The following is a 22456-nucleotide window of genomic DNA, read 5'->3' on the forward strand; positions in this document are numbered from 1 at the left end:
TCTTTTTGTGCTCATATCCTAATATTTGCTTTTTCTTACTTCATAGTGAAACATTAGTGAAGACTTCTTTGGGAAGAGATGTGCAGCACCAAAAAGACCTCAGTGGAGGTGTCAATGGAGGGTGGTACAAATACTTTTAGCTGTGTTGTCCCAGTTCTGTTCCCATTTCCAGGCTAGTACGGGGGTTGGATCCTGCTTCCAGCAGATGCACTGTCCTGGTGCAACATGGAAGGACTTGGAAACCCACATGTGTTCAGAGGTGGCACCAAGGCAGTTTGTCAACAGCACAGAGAAGGGCTGTCATGGTGAAAAGGGTGATTTCAGAGAGGACATGGCTCAAGGCTGGCAGGAGGCACTGTTCCTCCAGCTCCTACCAGAAGCCTGTGAGCACCACTGACCCACCATCAGCATCTCCCTTGGCAGGACCAAAAAGGCTGCTTGCCCCAGCACACCTGATGGTGGGTTTGTCCTTATGCACTACTGCTCTTTCTGCTCTGTGGCTGGAAAAAAAAAATTAGGCTAATTTGCCCACTGCTTTCCACCTGCTTGGGCATCAGTTAACAACAATCATTAATTATTAAGGCTAGATAATAATTCAGTCCCAAATATTGATAACTGTCAGTATGTCTCACAGGACTAGAATTCTAAGGAGTTTTTTTTTCAGTTTCTAGTTGAAGCTTGAAGAAAACAAATTTCTCTTTTCCATTTCATTTTTCTACTGGTAGTGAGTTATAATTCAGGGTAAAATGAGGAGAGAGGTTCAATCAGGAAATGTGACAAGTATTCAGGGCACAGCTGGGTCTTGGCTTTGAGTCTATCTTTAGTATTAAACAGGTTTGAGCTTGTCTCCCACAAATCGTGTGGGTGGCTCTGGCTGTTCTGGGGCAGAAATGGAGACAGTTGTTTGTCATCTCTCCTGCTCTTCCAACACTTTCTCTGATTCTTCCCAAACTGATTTGTTTCTGCCCAACACCAGACTAGCAGCCAGCTGCCTCTGAAGGGGACATCTTTGTCCTGCCTATCCAAAGCCAGCTGGCTGCTTCTCCTGCTTCCCTTTGTGCCATACTGGCTAACCCTTCAGAGACCCAGCTCAACCCCCTAAGCTGGTAGAAAACTAACCCTCCAAAAGTGGTGGGAATGGACTGTTGTTGGATTGGCAAACTGATTCAAATCCTCTAAGGGTTCTGTTTAATTTATGTTAGCTATGTTTTAACAAGCTCAAGGAAGTCAAACCAATGGAACAGTCCTTCCCTCATGAAGGGGCACAGGAGAACTAAAAAGTCTAAACAGTCTAAAAAGTTGTTTGGTGAACAGCTCTCTCAGGAGAAACTCATGTAAATAAATTAATTTTCTGGCTTGGAAGCTTATCACCATCTACAAATATCAATGCCTAGACCTAGTTACTATAGTCCTTTCCTTTTTCCTGTCTAGATATCATATTTCATCGTATTTCTGCCTTTTTCTTCGGTCTCCTGTTTTGGTGTTTCTCTCCTTTTTTAAAATTACATTTTTGTTTAAAATGCAGATGTCCCTTTGCACAATGCAGTGAAAGATTTAGCAACTAGAATAAATAAGGTACGTAATTACCCCATCTATTGTGTTTATGTCAACTTTATGTGATAACCTTTATTGTTCATCTTCTGTAACAAATCACTGTTAATGTTCACCTTAGTATTCCCCCTCTATTGCTCACCACTTAAATCTAATTTAGTATATTCACACAAAATATCTAGGGATGTTAGAGAAAATGATTAATCAATTAGTTGGAAAGAAGTGCATTTGACTGTGGAGCCACATCAGTGAGCAAGTGGTTAGTCTGGTTACGTCAACTTTTGGTCTTTGTCTTACTCTTTCCTGCAAGAGGAGGAAAACTGTTGGGATGAGTTTGTGCTGCATCTTCCAGAACAAAACTCTAGGCTACCTGGCATTCTAGGGTCAGTTTGGAGGCTCAGCTCAACCCAGAGTGGTAAAATGCCTTTTCCTCTCAGGAATTGCTGCAGAACTGTACAAAAGGTAAACCAGAGAATACTCCTGGGGAGGAAACACTGATGGAGTCTTAGACCTGAGGCATGCTCCAGGCAGCTGTAGGCACTCAGACAGCCCTGTCTCACAGGTCCTGCTACAACCCTTGTGTCCCATAAACCTGTCAAGCCACCAACAAGCAATGTCACCACCCTGAAGTCTCCCCAGAAGAGCGCTCGTGAAGGAACATGAGTTCTTTGGAGAAGTTCACTCAGGCTGAAGCTGCATGAGAACAGCTTTAGCAGGCTTCAGCTTCTTCTTGCAGCTCAGTCTGAGATACTGCAATGGATGCCATTACTCTCCTGGCTCTCTATCACAGTCTTTAGGATATTTATCTGTGTTACTCTTCTTATTTCAAAGATGGCAAATTAAAGCACTTCAGAAGTACATAAACAAGTTAGAGGTGAAGTTGATAGGAATTGGATGCCTGACACTTATCTGGCCATAAAAATAGGGTTATCCCACTCCTCAGTTACCCTTAGAAATCTAGTCTGGACAATCCAAATTCAAAATTTTGGACATGTAAATGCATCACTCTACCATCCCACAGCTACAACGTACCACTAAAGGCTGATAGGTTTCCATTAAGAGGCATTTGCAAAGCTTCTTCAGAGCTCTGAAATTAGAGTGTAAAGGTGCTAAATTGGAAAGAACATGAATATATTTGTAAATAGGAGAAAGGATGACTTTTCAACTCACATAGGAAATTCATGGCAAAACAAGGGCTCACATGTGAGCAACCTGGTCTAGTGAAAGGTGTCCCTGCCTACCCACTGTAGGGGGCTTGTAACCTTAAGGTCCCTTCTAACCACCACCATTATATGATTTTATGATTCCATGATCTACAGCTTGCAAGGAGCAGGTTAATACCTTAATTGCTGTATTATCATCTCACTTCACTAATGCAAGCGCTTGGTATAGAGCATGGAAAAATTAAAAACTTGTCATATTCCCTAAGGAAAAATCCCCATGCAATTTAATAAGGACAGATACAATTTTCAATAACCTTTCATGCTTTTAGGTAGAGGTTTAATGGCTTACCCCATTCCCATCCACTCTGTAGGACTTTTCCAGAATAATTCCAATAATAACGCAACAGCAATTGTACCATGCAGCTGTAAAATTACCATTTATATTACAAATATATAATAAATAAAATAAACCATAAGCATACAATGAATTCATATGTTTTACTGCACTATGGTGCACACGCATCAATAAATCCTGATAATAAGGTTTTCAAAAGTGGAATTTCATTGGAATTATTTTATATCATGCCATATAATTAGTGTTAGAGACAAGGTTATGTTTTGCAAGGAAGGGACAAATAAAACTGTCAAAGTGTTATTTTAATAGTCCTAAACCTTTCATGGAATATTGTGGTACTAGTAATATTATAATAAAATACGGACCTTTTAAACTACTGTGGCTGAATATAATTTAAATGTCAATAGAAAAAGATCTTTCATGAGTAGTTCCTTTATGTGTAATTCTTTACCCTTGGTGAGTAATAGTCAAATGTGTCCATTCATGCTCTGACTTCTTAGAGAGGTCGAAAGTGAGAAGCCTGATTATTTATGAACATGAAAAAAAATAAATCTTGTATGCTGAGAGATTTAAAGAGTGTGACTGTTTACCTTGGAGAGCAGATGAATAAGGAAGGGTTATGCTAAAATGGTATAAAATCAGGGGTAATACAAAAATAGGAAATTGGGAACTACTGTTCACAGCACAAAAGCAGGGAGATTAATAAAAAAGAGGGAATAAAAAAGAAGGAAGGCAATCTGAACTGACATTGCCACATGACACTGGTATCAGGAGATGAGTTGGAGTTGGAACTTTATCTAACTACACACTGCTACCACCACAGATTTGGAGAAGAATTCTCCAGAAAGGAATAAATGAAACCAAGCTAAAGGCAGTGTTATGAAAAGGCTTTTTCCTGGTTAGATGATCAGCTTATCCAGCTTTTCCTTCTGAGCTACTGACACTTCTCTTACTCATACATAGTCTGGGACTGTATAAAATGTTTCTTTCAATGACCACAACAATTGTTTTGTTCTCTACTACAACCAAATTCTGTACAGGCCATCTGGGAGAATTCTCATCAGCCTTCTATCTTCAGCAAGGCTGCACTTCCCAAGAAAAAACAGGTGTGTTATTCCAGCAATGACTTAGGAAGCTACGTCTCCCTTCAGCAAAAGCATTATGCTGAATTCCTTTCCCAAATTAATGGGATACTGGTAAAACTAGTAGATCTGAGTTTTATACCAGGTTCATCAAGCACAGAACTTTTCAGGTCTGGGAACAGTGTCTGTATTTGAATTTTTTACATCTAGGTATCATCAGAGCTAGAGGTACAAGGCAATGAGTTTCCTCATGCAAACAGCAACAGGGAAATCAGAGTTTGCAGTGCAGGAGAGACCTTTGTGCAATGTGCTACACTCCACACACTCAGGCTGAGAGGTGACTTGCAGGAACCACCAAAGCAGCCAGCACACCAAGACAGCAGGCATGCAGGGACACACTGAAGAACTTAGGAGCAGGAATTGTCCTGAGGGACTCCTTCTTCAGAGCAATTAGCCACTCTATCAGGCAGCCATTACTGTTCCTGAAAGTCTATCATAAAATCGACTCCCTGGGGAATTCTCCCATTATATAGACTTCCAAGGGAACTCCTGGTAACGGGTGTACAGCACAATCAGGCATCTGAACATAAGAATGCAATGAGATTTCAACACCAAGTGGTTTAAACATTTGTTTCAGACATAGCATTAATAATACTGCAAAGATGTTTAACAGACCTAACCAATGCTGAAAATCCCATCCATGTGATATGGTTCAGTAATGTGAGGAAAAAAAAAGAGATTCGGGTCTTCATTTGAGTGTCTTCTTGAGATTTTTGGTTGCTCCTCATCATCATCATAATTCCTATTTACTGCAGGTTTCCTTTTCTCCTTTCCTTTCCACGTCTTCCACTGTGAAGCCACTTTAACTTTCTGTCATTCATTTCTCTGACATCTTTGCTACCCACTGTCCCACATGTCCACTCAGTTTATTCAACCTTACTTCATGCTAGTTTGTTTCCCATTTTTTGTCATCATCCTTACAAATTCCTGAAGTAGGATTTTAAATCCCTCCTAACCCAAAAAATCTCTCTCTATCTTCAAGCATCACTTCAAAGCCACTTTTCTTAGCTTACAATTGATTTGTACAATGCAGCACTTTGTGATGACACCAATAAAACAATAGCTTGCAACCCACATCTCATCTTGAGGCCCTTTAAACAGTTATAAAAACTGAAGAGAAAGTTATATATAGGGATCACTTCATCCCTGGGTGAAATGCAGCTGCATTAGGATGAAATGTGGCAGCTGCACAAAAGAATGCTGCAGCAGTTTATGACAAGAAACAAAGAGAATACTTTACCCAGCTGAAACCACTAACAGGATTTATGAGTTAGAATAAATTTGCATTATATATATATATATATATATATATCTCGAGAGCTGACAAGGACATCAGGCTCTCCTCCCTTTAGTCCTAAGAAAAATACTCTGGTATTACTAATGGACAAAAGTGATTAAGAACTTGGTTCCTTTCACATCCTCCTCCTTCTCCATTAGGATTTATATTCTTTTTCTTGCCTTCTGACAGCCCCCATGAGTCTTGGCTTCCTATAGACTTGGAGGACTGGATACCACCCACCCATTTTTCAGTACAACACTGCCCATCCCACCTATTTGGCCTGTCATTTGAAAGCTGAGAACTGCTGACTTGAGAATTAACAGAGCTCTTATACATGAGCACTGTATGCCCACTGAAAAATGTGTTGGGATAATGGTCTGGAAAATGTGAGTCTTTAGGGACTCTAATATAAAGTATATAGTATTTTTAATGTGGAAGAAACACTATCTAATAGATAGAGAAGAGGTAACAATCTCATCCCTTGGGATCGACTTCAAAACTTCTGGTGACTCCTAGAGTCACTATGAGTTAAATTTTGAAAGCAGACTCTTCTTTTACAAGTTTCTGGCTTTGGATTCCCGAGCTAAGAGATCTAGGCAGCGTCTAAACTTCCATGTATTATGGACCAAAGGGTGGCCTGAAGATTGGAACAGCTGCTGAGCTCACACTGAAAAGGGAAATACTGCGTCCAGCTGGTATTTTGAAAACTTCTTGCTCCCTGGATGTGTTATAAAGAGATTTTTGCAATGTGCCATTCCTAGTCCAATACCTCCAGACATCACCAATAAGTAGTCAGTGAAACTGCAGCTATATGTATCTATTCATGCTGTATATGTCTGTTATATATTCTTGTCATGTATCTTCTACTGAATCACTATTGTTGAGGAGTGAAAAGCCAAAAGACTACAAAGCAGCTTTGCAGAAATCAGCCTGGGTGCCTGGTGGGCACCAAGAGAACACAAAGCAGCCGCGTGCCCTTCTGCCAAGGAAGGCAGGCAGCACCCTGGGCTGCACAAGGAGGGGTGACAGCAGGTGAAGGGAGGTGATTCTTCCCCTCTTCTGACCACTGGTGAGGCCACATCTGGTGCGCTGCATCCAGTTATGGGCTCCTCAGTAAAATACAGATTCACTGGAGTGAGTCCAGCACAGGGCTACAAAGACAATGAAGGGCCTGGAGCATCTGAGAGATGAAGAAAGGCTTGAGAGAGCTGTGACTGCTCAGCATGGGAAAGAGAAGCCTCGGTGGAACCTCATCTGTAAGGATAAATATCTCAAGGGAGGGTGCAAAGAGGGCAGAGCCAGGATGTTCTCAGTGGTGCCCAGTGACAGGCAATGGGCACACACTGACACACAGAAGAAGGCTCTGTACATCTTCAAAGACTTATTTCCTGTAAGGGTAACTAAGCACTGGTACATGTTCCTCAGGGAGCTGGTGGAGGCTTCATCCTTGGAGATATTCAAAAGCCACCTGGACACAGCTGGCTACAGACGGCCTTGCTTGAGCAATTGGGTTGGACAAGATGACCTCCAGATGTGCTTTCCTACCTCAACCATTCAGTGAGTCTGACTATTTCAAGAAGTATGTAAAAATAACCCTGAACTGACCCAACAGTAAGGAGGAAGATATCTCTACCAGCAACATCATACTTTCCTTAGTAAAGAATTTCAGATGAAGACTCACTGTAAGCTCCTCTACACCTCTTTTCATCTTGAGGAAAACTAGCACTATTGATTTTTGAATCCAGAAAGTCACCGGAAGGGCAAGAACAATGCCAAGGAGAGGAACAGCCAATAGGAAGTATATATATTTCAATTCCAACTGTGCCACTACTGGAAACTTGCCATAACTTTATATTTGGAATTATAAGTGTTATTATCTTTGTAGCTGAACCAACTCTTTTATTGGATTGCTAATACTTTAATCACTAGAGCAGTAAATTCTTCAATCTGTACACAAGGTATGATTCTTCACTGCACATAAAGTGCCCAAGGTGTTTTGTCTGGTGCTCTGCCCTTGAGATCTGGTTTGAATTTGGACGCAGCAGATGGACCCCACTACATGTAGCTTGCAGCCACACTCTGTCCTTACAAGGTTTTGAAAAATGTCATCTCTTGCAAGGCAAGGGGAGACTTCCAGACAGCCTGAACTCAAGCAGCATACAAGATGTCTCTGGAGTGCCCTGACATTCAGAGGGCTCCCAAGAGGATGTAGTGCTGGTCTGACCATTAGTTTTGACTCTCATGTGTATTCATAACTCCAATTAAATGCAAAGATTTAATGTCCCTGGAAATCAGGGTTTTCAAGCTCAGTATCCTAAACTAGAGGTCAAGTTTCAGGCTTCAATGCCTTGCTTAGATTTTCCACAGTACTCAACGTGGTTTGCATGTGTGCAATACTGAAGTTAATTGGTCAGACAGTAATTGGAGCTCGGCAGATGAAAGGCACTATGGAATGCAGAGAATGCTTCATGTTATAATTTGAATGAAAATATAAACAATACCCCAAAAGACAGATGTTGTCATCATAAACTTTCTCTCTGAATTATGCAGATAAGTAGAACAAAATGTAATTCCTTATCAACATATTAATTATTCTTTGATTATGCCCTTCATGTTCTGGAGATGTTCAAATTACATACAGGCAATCAGATATACATCAGAGAAACTCTACCCATCTGAGGTGGTCTTCATGCTGTGAATCTATATTAAACACTGAACATTAATATTAAAGTAACTCCCCTTGGAGATAATACTTTGATGTATTAATAAAAAAGACTTCGCAGTTCTTGTTTATCATGAATTAAGATTAAAACACTTTCTTTTGCAGTTCTGTGTGAGATGAGTAATTTGAGCAGAGTTCAAATATTCCAAACTGAGGTCCAAATCCATGTCTGCAATGCAGAGTGCTGAGCTCTACCCTGGTGTTATCAGTGTTATCTGCTGTTATCAGCCGATTAACACTACAAGCAGATCTGTTTTTAGATCCCACTGTTTCCTTATTACCTCTTTTCATGCAAGGGCCTACAGAGAAAGATGTCCTGTGTATTACTTCCGAAAAAGAACCCCAAACAGCAGATGGTGACTTTTTCACACATTGTGTAAGAAACTGTCATCTACTTAAAATCCAGGAGCAGGAGGGCTGACGTTATCCTGAAAGCACAGACAAGACCTGTACCTACAAACCCAGCTGTCTTTTTCTGATTCACAACCATACCACTATTGTTGCCATTGAAGTATATCAACATTATTAACATCTTATCATGCCTCAAGACTGTAGTGAAAATTCATTTACAAAATGAAGGGTAACTTTATTTGTGGATAGCTACTGTTTTATTATGATTATTTGTGAGAGGATCAAACACCCATATCTGTTTATTGCTTTATTCCAGCTGCTATTTTCTGTAAGAACATTACTAAAAAAAGCTACCATGATGTCTTTTATGACTCTATGAGGAAATGAAAAATCAGTAAATTAATCCTCCGTGCAAATCATTATTTTCTTTTGTTGGACATTCTGAACTTGGAATACCTTCCTTTTTGGAGCTGGATTGATCCTGTGGCAGTGCCAGATGTGATGTGGAAAGCTGGCTCTGCCATGAGCAGGGGTTGGGCCAGATGACCTCCATTGTTTGATGGTTCAACTAACTTTTTAAATTATTTCAGTGATGAAAGAAATAACATATGCTTATGGGAAGATGTTATTGTGAACTAAATTTTACCCTTTGCTTTGACTATGCAGTGCCGTAAGAACAGTGGAGTCACACCAGTGGGTGTTTCAGCGTGATCTAGTCCAGAGCCACTAATTACATGGCTGTGTGCTGATCTTTGTAGAATCATGAGAAAAAACAAAGAGATTAAAGGAAACAATTACTCACCTACTAAAAAAAGAACATCTTTCCTCACTCTGTTTTCACAAAAGCACCCATTTTTACGAAAGTGCCTTTCAAACAATTTTCTCTAACATGTAAACAGTACTAACGTGGGAAAGTCAAATTAAGGTTCTTTTTTAGAGAACAGTGGAGCTACTGCTCAGACAGCTGTTCAGTTTCCATCATCCATCATGTAATGGAAATTTTATTTAATTTTACTGAATAGATACAGATTACTTTCAATATCCAGGGCCAGAGTTTTAAGGATATTTAAATTTCTAAACTGCTAGGATGCAGATTTTCAAAGATGTTCAAAGCATTTAACTCTCATTTACCTCTTCAAGCACACTGGATTATGATTTACCCAGTCCTGTCTTCTCCTACCAGGTGGCTGCAGACATTTTTGCGTACTCCACACATACACATCTAAATGTTTTTTGAACAACCAAAGGGATGATACAGAAGCAGCAGTATTACCAATGAACTCAAACGTTTTGGACATGTGAACTAACAAACTCTCATGATTTTTCTTCACACAAATAATTAGATTTTTTTTTGTTCATTCCCCTTTACAACGAAAGCTGCAGTCCATATGGTTGCAGAGCAATACACAGAAAACAGGCTAAAACAATTTTTACATGATAGCTGTTCACAAACATTTATTCATTCATACTGGAGGAAATAAGGAACAGACAACTTGGCTATGATGGTACCGTTATTATTTTTAGCCTTTTGGCTGGAGCCCTTAGTTTTCTTTCCATACGTTTTTAAATAGAAGGCTGTGGGGGTTTTACGTGCTCCTCCAAGAAGAGAACAGATTTTTAATGTAGCAAAAAATACTGATTTTCCATTCTGCAGCTCACCTAGGCCTGTTTCCATCTAATAAGCCATTGTACAAAATAACTGTTTCCTATAACAGGAAATTCTGCTATGGCAGAAGTATCACTGGGTCTCCATAGTACTGACACTTCTCATTTCCTTACCCCTGTTACAATGCAGAGCCAACAGGAGCCAGGTTTGTAGGAACCCTGTAATTACTTGACAATAATCACTGCCAGCAATGAAGCAGAGTTAGCAAAGAGATAATTAGCACACCACCCAGGACTAACAACTCTCTACACTTTTCCCCTCTTATTTTTAGCAACAAGCAGGAAAGACATAAATTGCTCTTTTATCAAATAGCATGAAAGAGCTTAGATAAGTTAGATGTTTGCAGTTATCACTTTATAAAGCCAGACCCTGGCCTTCAGCTATGTTCCATATATTAGCCTGGAAAGAGACAACAGGGAGGCTGGAGACCTACCAGTGCTTGCTCCCTGCCGGTGCCAGAGTGTGGATCTGTGGAGTACCTGTCAGGAGACACCAAAGCCACCAAAGAAGGACAAGCCTCCTATTTTCATCTCAGTGTCTCCTGTTGGGTAACAGGAGGGAATACAGAAGGGTTGGCTCTGCAAATGTCAGTGAAATACAGAGCCTGTCACTTTTTAACTTGCTGGATGAATTTCAACTATTTCTTAATCTTCCCATAGTTAATGGGAAGTCACTTGGTTAGTGTCAGTTGCCATCTCATGGATGGAGTCCCTTTGCTCTGACTGCTGAAGAGCACATTCCCACTCGTCTGAATCATGACTGGCCTGACTGTGGGCAAAGATGGTTTGGTCTCTAGACAGTTCTAGCAGCTAGATATTTGGAAAGTAAATGACTAATCCCTTGCCCAGCTAGACTTTCGGTGGGAAATGAGACACATCACTTAACGCTTACACTTCAGTTTAAAAATGGAAAAATTATTCTTCCCTCCTAAAGAAGCAAAATTGTTAGACTAAATATGCTGAAGCATTTATTATGCTAAAAATATGGTCCAAATCCATAAGGGCCACATAGAATACCTTGCATGAGCTTGTCTTCTTTTACCACTTTAACAAACCAGTGGCCTCTTAAACTGGAGATTTTTTTTTTGTATTCTGCCCACAGACAGAAACAAAACACTTGCTTTTCCAGCAGATATTACCCAGAGTCAGAAGTTGCCTTAAGCCATGACCTGATTCTGTATCAATTAGAGAGCATTCATCAGGAGATCAATGAATATAAATCCATGCTATAATTTAAGGTCAGTTTAGTCCAAGAGAGAGGCCAGCAAAGGAAAAATAAACAAATAAAGACCGTGGGTTTTTATAAAAAGCTGAGAAGAGTGCTGAAGTGCATACTTGAAATATTTCCTCTGAACTCCACAGTGTGGCTGGCACACCACGGGTTCAACACTTGATGCCTGTTCCACGTGTGCTACGTGGATGCACCAAGCCTGCACACACACACTTGCCAAGCAGAGTGACAGAGGTAATGTGACTATTTCTGAAAAATGAAGTGTTTATGGCTTGCTCAGTTTCAGAGTATGTTTCATAATCTTCAACACTCACAACGTGCCACTCATGGGCTTGCAACATATTCCTTCTGAACAGAAGCTACTTTGTGCTCATCACTGAAGAAGCATGTGCTGTGCAAGTGCCATACTGTATTTTGGCAGTAGCTGTTAGAAGTAAATTTACAGAGGATTAAGGAGATGGAAGGCAGCATGCCTCACTCTGTAATTCTGCAAAGCATTAAAACACCCTGTTTAAAGAAGAGATGAGAGATGGCTGCTATTCAAAATCTTGGGGCCTGAGGTTCACTTTGTTTTGACCCAATTTGCATTCGGTCCTGGAGAAGTCTCTGAACAACAACAGCTGCCCTTGCCCTGAAGGAGTGCATGAGGACACATCCCTCCTTTGGAAGTCACCTTGAGTGCAAGGTGGGAGCTGTCCCCAGGGGCCCAGAGCCACTCAGACCTGCTCCACAGGGAAGCTCCTGCCAGCTGCTATGCTGCCCCTGGGATCAGCCCTTCCCCATCTCCAGATGTGCTCCATGAAGTACAGGATTCCAGGGCTGCCCTGGGTTTATGTCCTCTCGAGGCTGGAAGAATGAAAGTATGTGCTGAGGACATGAGACATTTTTGGCTGTCCAGAGCTACAATAATACAGATATGCAGATATGCAGATAAACACAAAGATTGAAATTTGGTTGTGTATGCTTTGAAGGAAACTTTTTTTTTCAAGCGTATTCTTCTAGACTTGACCTTGGTCTGCACTTTTGAGAATCTGACATTTCTTGATGGTTTATTTCACTTTCAGATTTTGGCAGGGTCTAGCCTTAGATATGCCAGAAGTATGATGAGATAAGTTATTCTCCAGACAGAAACAGAAGCAGAAAGCAGGCAGCTGCCTACGAAAGATGGACTCTCCTACAGATTTTACCATAAAAAAAATGCCCCGTTCAATTTTTGAAAGGAGAAGACAAAATCTGAATATGAAATCTCAGCTAAAATGGCACTTAAAGACAGCTAATAACCGCCTTTGAGCCCACATGTTGCTCTGAAACCATTGGTTGAAACTGAAGACATGATTAAAGTATTTTGATTTAGGAGATAGGCTATGTTTGGCAGGGAGTGTTGGTGTTTTAAAGTTTCTCATTATGTTTTTCCTGATGCTTTGCCTTTTGCAGTGGTTTTTCACACTGTAATGGTAGTTAGAAACCCATTAGCCACAGTATTCTGTGGCCATGGCATTAGGCTCTGAAAGCTTACTTATTGCTAAGGAATAGCACTGATGTACTGAAAATTACAGTTCTGTATTTTCTGGTACAGCTTCATCTTTAAGGACAAACAATAACCCAAACAAATCAGCTTGGAAGCCGCTGCTTAACCTGCACTGGAGGATGTGCAGGGAAGGCAACACTGGCAAAAGTTGAAAATTATAATTGTGATGCTTCACTGGCTGACGCTGATTTTGGGAAGAGAGCTGGGGCTTTCATTAATCTTTCCATAACTCCAAGCCAAAGCCAGTCTGAGGTTGCTAAAAGTAGCCTCAAAACTGAGACTACAAAGCTCCTATTTCTTAGATGTATTTCAAAGAATTTCCTTAATTCGTTGTTTACCAATGTGGCCTTTCCTCATTGGGGTAGAAAAACATAATGAATGCTTATCACCTGCAAGCTCAAATCCCACTGGAAAGCTCTTTTTCAGGAAAATGTTATTGTGGTGAGGACTTTCAGGGAGTGTTGAAGTTTTAAAGTTTCTCATGATGTTTAGCATTTTTCTTCTAAATGAACAGGAAAAAACTCATCTGGCTCTCATTTGAATTCTCAATAGACTTTAGAGAGGAAATTCCAACCAGAGCTGTATTCCTACACCTAAAATCTACATGGGAATGAAGCAGCATGCTTGTTCCAATCCAACAGCAGCCAGAAGCAGCAGAGCTGGCTCAGTGGCACATTCACATGTTCCACACAGTAATGGTCTCAGAAGAGGGGCTGGTTTTATAAAACAGCCTTCAATAGGTCATGTCAGAAGTTCAATATTTAGATGACCTGCCTTCCATCATGCTTATTAACATGGGGATTTTTGGAGATAAAGAATGAAAATCATCTCACCTATCTGCAACTGCATTGGAACTATTAATCCTAGGTGCTACTGAAGGCTAGGGAGAGAAGGAAGTACTTCCTTTAAAATATTTCTCTTAATGTGTGAAAGAGGTGAAATGGCTTGTGCACAGAAAGAGCTCATTCTTCTCTATGGTCTACACAGAAAATATGGGATGTACAGGCAGATAAAGCAAAAGACATTTCCAGTGTGATTCTTCTTTGAGGCACATCCCACTAATGTATGGCGTGACTTAAGGTCCCTAATTTCACTTATTTGCACCTGATAGTCACCATTTGCAGTGGTGGTGTAGTGATCTGTATCCATGTTTGCAATGGGATTTGAGATTTATGTAGGAACATTCCTGTGTAGGTGCTCTGTGTTTACCACAAACAGCATGTATTTCCCACACAAAGCATATCATAGGATTAGCTACCTGACCTCAAAATCCACTAATCTGAAACATAAACAACCGAGTAAGCACTTATGTTGTTCACCCCCTAATCACCACAATGCCTCATTGATGAACAATTCATCTGCTGGATTTCATATATATCTCTATGTATATATTCCATATATGTGTCAGTATACATGTGTTATATGTATGTCTCACTAGAATTAAGCTCCAATTATCAAGATTCCCCCGTTGCAGTTGATACTATACATTCTTGGTACCCAGGTTTTCTTAATTGTTTTATAACATAAAGTATCTGAAGCTTATAAACAACTCCCTGCACTTTAGACTTTGCCAGAAAAAAATGCTTTTCTTTCCCTGAATATGTGGGCAGCCTCTGGACAAAGACGTTAGCTCAAAGCACAGGGCTGGTTCCAAGTTAAAATCAGGTTGAGGGCAGGCCTTCCCAGACAGCAGGGTAGGCATCTCCACTTTCCAGCTCCCAAAGAGCCCTGTTCCTAGTTCTCCCCAGACATAACAAGGGAGCTGATTGCTCAGTGCACAACAGGGACTAATGTGAGAATGTGATCCTGGCAGAGCCTCAGTAGAAGATTCTTGTAATTGATGTGAAGACAATATAACTGATTTGTAGACACATCACTCTGCACCATGCCTGCTGTATCAGCTTCCCAAAACTGTTGCTGATTGCCTTCTTCCCCAAGCATTTTCTTCTCTCTCAGTTTTGAAACTCTGGGAAGAACAAGCAATTTGTTTGTGCCATGCCTATTTGGCATGCTGCGCTGCACTCTTACACAAATAAACAGGGAACACGATGTAACACCACAGCAGCAGATTTAACTAAGATCCAATTGTGCTTGGTGCCATCTGAATATGGGAAGAATGTTCCCTTAAATGAAAAATCTTCAACAGAAAAACAAGTTCACCCTTCACAAGTATGTACCATAACATGGGACAATACACCATCTTTGACTTATGATTTCATCAGAGAGTAATTGGCTTGTTGGAGCATTTCTCCTCCAATAAGCAGCATTGCTCTCTATTGTTCCTCTGCACAGATCTGGATTTGGGGTGTCTTTTAGAGCCAGTATGAAGTCAGTCTTTGCTAGAAAGTGGTAGCCTGTCCAAAATCACCTCTCAAATAAGTTACCTTTGGCTGAACCACCACTGTTTCGATGCTGGAGGCTACTGGCTCTTGAATAATATTATGAGATTGTAAGCAACTAGAACAAATAGTTTATATTTCGAGGTGCGATTTATGAATTTAACTGACTTTTACTGAGTTCCTCACACCAAGAGCTCAGTGAAAGCCTGAGTAAATGCTCTGACTTGAAACACAAATCATCTAAAAAATTAATGATGAGTTATTTTCCCAAAAGTCTTAAGGACAAACACATTTCCAGGGCCTCTGAAAAGGAAATACCTCAGGGAGAATATTGTTATTAGGTGACACTGAGCAAATGCTTAAGCAGGAGTGATTGAAGCAGACTGTGTACCCTAAGAATTTAATGAGCAGCTTGAAGGAGTTGATGGCCTGCGGCACAGCCTCAGGTCATTAAATCTCAAATGGTTATTAATCCCTAGGAAATGCTTTCTGTCAAGGTCATTAGTGCTATTATACAGTGGAAACTGAGGGTGTATCAAGAAATTAGCATATAGCCTGTTTGCAGGAAAAATGTTCTCAGAGAGCATGGGCAGGTCATTTCCAGGAGGATGCTGCAGTGTCCACAAGCCACCTGGCTTGGCTGAACTTCCATGTACCTCTCTGCACCACTTCTAAGCTGAGCTGCTCTTTTGCAGAGTTTACAGGAACTTTACCATGCACTGAGCACTTGAATTAGCAGTCTGGCATAACTCCAAGGGTTAACATTAGCTGAAATCCCTCCTACTTAGCATATGATTTTAGGTTGGAGTCCTGCCCTACTGTTGTTTCTTCGAATAAATCCAGGAAATCTGATTCATTTGATGTGTACACTAGCGACCATAGCATTTCACCAAAGGCAGAAACTGTAAAGGTGTTGGATCACTGTCCTTTTCTCAGAATTTCCTAGGATAAAGGAAACTTCACTGCCTTCAAGCAGAAATACCTGAAACCAGAACAAATATATCAATTGGCACTTGTGGGCTTAAGGCCAAGACACTGATCAGCAGGCAGGGAAGGGCAGGAGGTGGTGAGATCCCAGTCTGGGGTTTCCCTCTTGGATCCCATCTCTGCATGGGGCACCTTGTGAACAAAGCCTCAGTTTTACAGTCACTGCTATCACCTTCCCATATAAGCATGGAAAGTGACTTTTTAAAAACAGAGTCTAGAGTTCAGGTAGTTATTTGATCAATTTTATGTAGCTAAAACAATGATTGAGTGTCAGATTTACTGATTTTTTTTCCCGAATTCTGATGCTGGTCTGTGATTTGATTCTGGCAAACCAAATCCTATTATTCTGTTAAACTGTCTTTGTGAATCAGACACTGAAATTATATCTACTACCGTGGTTATTCTGAATTTTGAATTACATTTATTTACACGTGACCTGGAGATCTTCTACACTATAACTATTGTATTATAATGATCAATGCTTGACTTTTAAGGTAATACAAGAGATTGCAATTACCAAAATCTCCCCCTTCTGCTCTAAACTAAGCAGAAAACCCAGAGAATTGTTACATAGTTGAATCATTTTGATTACATCCTGAGGACGATTTAGCACCCCAATTACACAGCTGTCAAAATTAAGTGAAGAGATCTTTCTTTATTAAAGACCCTGAGGAGATTTAGAAAGCAACAGCATATTATACTAAATAAAGAGAAAGAACAAAAGGACATCATGATCTATTTAATTCTTCTGACAATGTCTGCATTAACTGATCAATGCCTAGACATGCATTGCTATTTACTGTTTGATTAAGTGTCCTCACATTCACTGGCATCAGCTAATGCATCCTTGCTAAATGGAATTTATGCAAATGTTATTTCAACTACACATTTCTACATAGGTATCAGGAAGCTGAGGGCAAATTCACTCTTTTTCTTTTGTTTGTCTGATTGCTTTCTTGAGAGATATTCATTGAATGGAATTGGTAAATTATTGAAGTACAGAAAACTACTTTCACAATGATATTAAGGAAAAAAAATGCCCTTGTAGGACATGACTTCATGTTTTTTGCATGTACTGGGTCCTTGATTTTGTTAAGCATATCACAGATATGTTTGAGTACTGATATTGTAAGAAATGAAGTTTCACTTTAAAAATGTAAAAGATGAAATTGCACATTAAAAATACAACTATAGCAGAATATTTTTAGAAGGAAACTTTTGCTTAATTTAAATGTTAGACATCATTCCAAATACCTTAAAAAGAACTGCATACATATCACAGTAAAGAAAATTTTATTTGGCACTACTGGCTTAGACATGGCTGTGAAGCCATAAATCAGATAAAGTATGTATTTGGACACTAAATTATTTTGAGACTTGGAAAATTCCAGTAATGCTATATTTTTACAGCAGTATATTCCTGTAACCTAGATTACAATCAAAGGATATATGTAAAGTAATTTTCTTCTGAGGAAAAGATAAATTTAAAGTCCTGTTGTAAGGGGTCCAACAGTGCAGTTTCACACTGTCTTAAGGAATAAGCATGTTCTTCTGATGAAAATTTTCAATAGATTTTTGAAAAAATCTGCACCTAAATGTGTCTAACATTTATTTCCATGCTTGCTTTGCTGGATTGTGCCATAAGGCATGCATTGTACTATTTATGTAAGAAACAGATCAGAAAAAGAACCACACATTCTTCAGCTCTCCTGTATTTTCAACAAAATACAGAATTCCTTACTGCTGGGCTCCTTTTTGGTTTTATTTTCACAAGTATCTTTTCCTTCTGACTCTCCAACTGTGTTTTTTATTGTCTTAGTTTTCACAGCTATCCCACTAATGCTCAGGATACTTCAGTGAGTCTCTGTCAAATTTCATTCCTCCATGTGCTCTGTCACTGAATTTAGGAAAATGTTGAACTCCACTGCCTGTCAGGGCAGTCACATTCTCTTCACTGGATCTTATGCAAACACAGAGTAAGGAATAACTTGATAATGCCACCATCTGACTCATGTACTGGGACTGATAATAACTGCAGCCACATCCTGCAGAATGACCAGTCTGAAAAACAATAAAGAGAGTTGGCTTTTTCTCTTCCCAAGGATGGCCATGCTAAATTTTATTTTAAAAAGACTTCATCTAAGAAGATGAAATAAACCATGGAAAATAAGGCCAAAGTGGAGAGTGAAAGTTCATCTAATCCACTCTCTGTCAAAACCTGCAGGACTAATATTTACTCTTCCTTAGAGGAATCCTGGATTCAGGACAATTTCTGAGATACACCTGACTAAACAGGTTGCTTTGGTCTCAGACCAGCTAGGTGGCAAATTTACAGCTCTTTGCCGAAGTTGATGTTTTGATGATACAGTTCCAGCTCTGTTCTCAGGAGGAGACATTAACTTGAGCAGTGTGTGCCTGGAAGGCAGTGTTTACTTTTCCAGACCTTGCACTGAACTACCTCTGGATTGCCACACCTGTAGCAGAAACCCCATAAACTTCTCTTCTTTTCTTGCAAGCAGTATCTTATATTCCTGCCATGCAGGCATCTCAGCACCATTTGCACCCCTGCTCACAGAAATAGTGCCATTTCAGGCAATGCTGCTTTCCATGGTGTGTAAGGGCTGCTGGATGATAACCTCACCTGCAGTGCTCAGACTGGTTAACCCTCACTTCTTCGGATGAACACAAAAGTGCAGATCTCCCCAAGCTATCACAGGTTTGTTTGGATCAGGAATCTGCACAACTGTAAGTTTCAGAAGGCAGAAGAGCGGATTCCAGGAAGCAAAACAACCAGTGAATGAAAATCTGAGAATATACTTTGGGTGAAGCTCAGAAGAGGGAATTGCCAATTCCTCAAATAACATTGTTTATTTAACAGTATCCTGTTGGGGGGAACTACGTAACTGCAGTGACTGAGTAACTGTGTGTACTTATGCCATGATAATGTGATGAATTATCATGAAAGTCGGCTCTCCAGGGAGCAATATTTGTGTCAGGCAAACACTGTCTTCTAAATAGCCCATGGTTATCAGTGTGTCTGACCAGCCAGGAGTATGTTCTTCCAAATAAAAAAAAAAAATCCCTAAATTATAATTTTAGTGATAAATGCCTCTCCAAAACAATATTTCAGAATGAATATTTTAATCAAACACCAGACAGTCTCACTACTAATAAATAACCTGAAGAGTACATTCCTGTTTAGTATCGGTAAAAATATCAGCATTTAGCCCTAAAATATTTTGAATTTAAAACCTTGTGAATAGTTCACAGACAATGATGATTTTGTTTCTCTGCTTTGGCAAAAAAATATATTCAGTCAAATATATACTTGTTTATTTATAGCTCTTTGAAAAAATTGACAGAATTCAAAGAAAAAAATCTCTCTATGTATACCAAGTCTCTACATTTAGCTGGTGTCTGCAATCCACAGCACACGCAAAGTAGTAAAGAAGCATTAATTAGTATTAGTTAATTATTTTTTGTCAAATTATTGTTTTTTTCCATCTCAGGGCCTGAGCACTGATATTCCCCAATAACCTTCCAAAGAATCAATGCAGGAGACCGCACTCCTCCCCACTTCCTGCTCTTTTCTACTTCCTTTCTTTTAGAATATTTGAAGGCTGAGGTAGTAGAACACAGAAAAGATGATATTTAGTCTCTGTTCCAATACAGACCGGCTTTGAAGGACAGCAGTGAAGGCTTATCCCAAAAAAAAAATCCAGATTATTTTTTGGAAAATGTTTCAACTTGCTCACTGAGTGTGAGCTTTACCAAAGACACCTTCTGCAGCCCTAAACAGCAGCAGATCTCCTTCCTCACTTATACCTCAGTTCCATGTTTCAGTTTACAGTCTGTCTTGATAGTTCATCCTATGTGTGATGAACAAAATCCAAACAGAACTTGCAGGGAACTGCATGAAAAAAAATCCCCAAATGTCCTCTACTATTGTTTTCCATTTTAAATGCTAAGGAAGATGTCATTGTGGTCAGATGAGAGAAAAATAGAGATGCAAAAAGAATAATTTAGAAAAGCAGTCTTAGAAAAAGCACTTACTCAAGTGTCTGTCAAGGGGATGAGGTACAATTGTTCTGTTTCATTAATTTTTAATCACATCTGCCAATTGGCCTCAAAAGTCTCCAAGACTTTATGATGCCTCAAAATGAAAAGGGCAAAATGCTCTCCTCCATCATTTTGGAAGCAATCAGGGCATCTGTGGTAAACGTAAAGCCCCTTTCAAAGCAGCCTGAAGGGCTGAATGCTAAGGCAGCTGCTTGAAGGACAGCAATTAACCAGTAGCACCAGCTCATTTTTATCACAATGATTCCACACCCCTAAGGCAAATTTTGCTTTCAGGAGATGAAAAAATGAAAAATGACAGCATCACAAATGAGACCCCAGGAACGTTAAGATGGATGATCCCTAACTGAAATATAATAAATAGCTTTACTGTGGGGTTTTTTACCTTTATTTATTTAATATTTATTTATTAATTTTTAAATCCATTAATGCAAAAAAATGTGTAAGTTTTTTAGATCCATTCTGCCATATACCTTCTCAAGTAATTTTCTACTGGACAAACCTGCACTAGCCACTAACTAAAATTTTATGTCCTAACCATAGCCAGAATCTTTTTTTAAAAAGCAGACTCTGGACTTCCAAATCTGACTATAGCTATCTCTTAAATATTATTTAATAAAATGAGCACATGGAGTTGATAACACTTTTTAAAGTTTGCCACTTTTAAACGTTGAAAAGTAGTAAATGACCAAAACAACTGTCACTTCATAGGTGCCATGTACTGATAGAATGTTAACCATCTGTGAGCTGTACAGGTGTTTACTATGCTTGATAAGTTCACACCAAATTCATCACTGCCTGGGTTAAAACACATTAGAGATGAACAGGTAGGGTGGGTCCCACATTTTCCTCATAATGGAGAAGCAACTCAATTGTTGAATTGCTCAATAAATTTTCACTATAATAATTAAAAACATTTACAGGAAACCCAAAAATATATTTCTTTTATGTCTTCCTTCACAATACAATTCACAGAGCTTTACCCACTAATTCCTTCATAAGTCTTTTAATTTCTGCATGCTTTACAGTATATTTGTATAACTGCTTCTTAAAGAAATACTATTCATAATATCTGTCTCTCTGGGACACTCTCCTGCCCCCCAACACAATTTCAGAATTTACTGGCCAGTTTCAGTCAACTCTGACTGGAGGAGCCATATCTCCAAAATATTACATTTTAGAAAAGCTGGTGCTGAGGAGAGGAAAGTATAAAAATTAGCACTCCAGTGAGGGAAAGGCATTTGTGGGGTGACCACTGTGCATGCTGAGAGGCAGCAGACAGCTGACTGTAGAGTACACAACATTCTGCAGCAGCATCAGTGTCTGTACCACTTCTCTTGCAAACATTTAAGGGATGAGAGAGAGATCTCTCATCTGGGAAGTGACATGGAGGAGGGGAAGGACTTGTTTTCAGTGAAGTGGGGGAAAGGAATCCAAATTCATAGGAAACCAGGCTGCACTGATGTCAGAGCTCCGAAAGCAGAAATTCATTTCGCTCAGTTTTACAATAATGTCTAAGATGGAAATAAAGGTCAACCACCAGTCATTCCTGGGTAATGGGCTGTTCCAATTTTTGGCAGCTCCAGGATGACTCATGAGAGGAACACATCACTGCTGCATTCTTCGCCAGCGTTGCAGGAGTGACCACATAACGTCCCCACAGCACAATGTCCTCACACTGCTCTCAGCCCCATCTGTCCCACCCCCCCACTGCTTTCTTCTTTAGAAATTCCAAAAGAAAAAGACAGTGAGGGGCTGTGACACTGAGTGGGACCTCTACTGTAGGTAGGCAGCCTACCCCTGCCCTCAGATACATGTATACTTGCCTAGGTCCAAAACATCTCCTAAAAGTAATCTGCAAGAAAGGGCCTTGGAGCATGATATTTCCCAGTCCTACAGATCTACCAAGCTCCAGCATGAATGTCTCTAGAAGAGACAACAAAAATGAGGACATAAGCATGGCCATATCAAACCATCAAGCAACCAGCAATTCCCCAAATACACATTAAATCCAACATCCCTGCAGACCCATCCACTGCTTCACAAACCATTTCACAATGAAAGGC

General features: G+C 39.8%; 1 protein-coding gene and 1 long non-coding RNA gene across 10 annotated transcripts in view; one reads left to right on the forward strand and one right to left on the reverse strand.

Moving 5' to 3' along the window:
• Nucleotides 1-5456, forward strand: part of LOC134414497 (uncharacterized) — a 33681-nt gene extending 28225 nt beyond the window's left edge. The window contains exons 5-6 of one of the 2 annotated variants that reach the window (XR_010026757.1): nt 47-458; nt 1526-5456. This is a non-coding gene — a long non-coding RNA (uncharacterized LOC134414497). Of the gene's footprint in view, nt 1-46 lie in introns of both variants that reach the window. The other variant, XR_010026756.1, reaches the window with a different exon arrangement.
• STARD13 (StAR related lipid transfer domain containing 13) overlaps nt 1-22456 on the reverse strand; it is a 284737-nt gene that overhangs the window by 39595 nt on the left and 222686 nt on the right. Inside the window, exon 1 of one of the 8 annotated variants that reach the window (XM_063149156.1) lies at nt 10663-10770. The exons of the other annotated variants lie outside the window; for them this stretch is intronic. The gene's annotated coding sequence lies outside the window, so the exon portion shown is untranslated. Of the gene's footprint in view, nt 1-10662; nt 10771-22456 lie in introns of those variants that run through there. 8 annotated transcript variants of the gene reach the window in all.

The sequence above is a fragment of the Melospiza melodia genome, chromosome 2, assembly GCF_035770615.1.
Source record: "Melospiza melodia melodia isolate bMelMel2 chromosome 2, bMelMel2.pri, whole genome shotgun sequence".
In the NCBI taxonomy this organism is placed as follows: Eukaryota; Metazoa; Chordata; class Aves; order Passeriformes; family Passerellidae; genus Melospiza; species Melospiza melodia.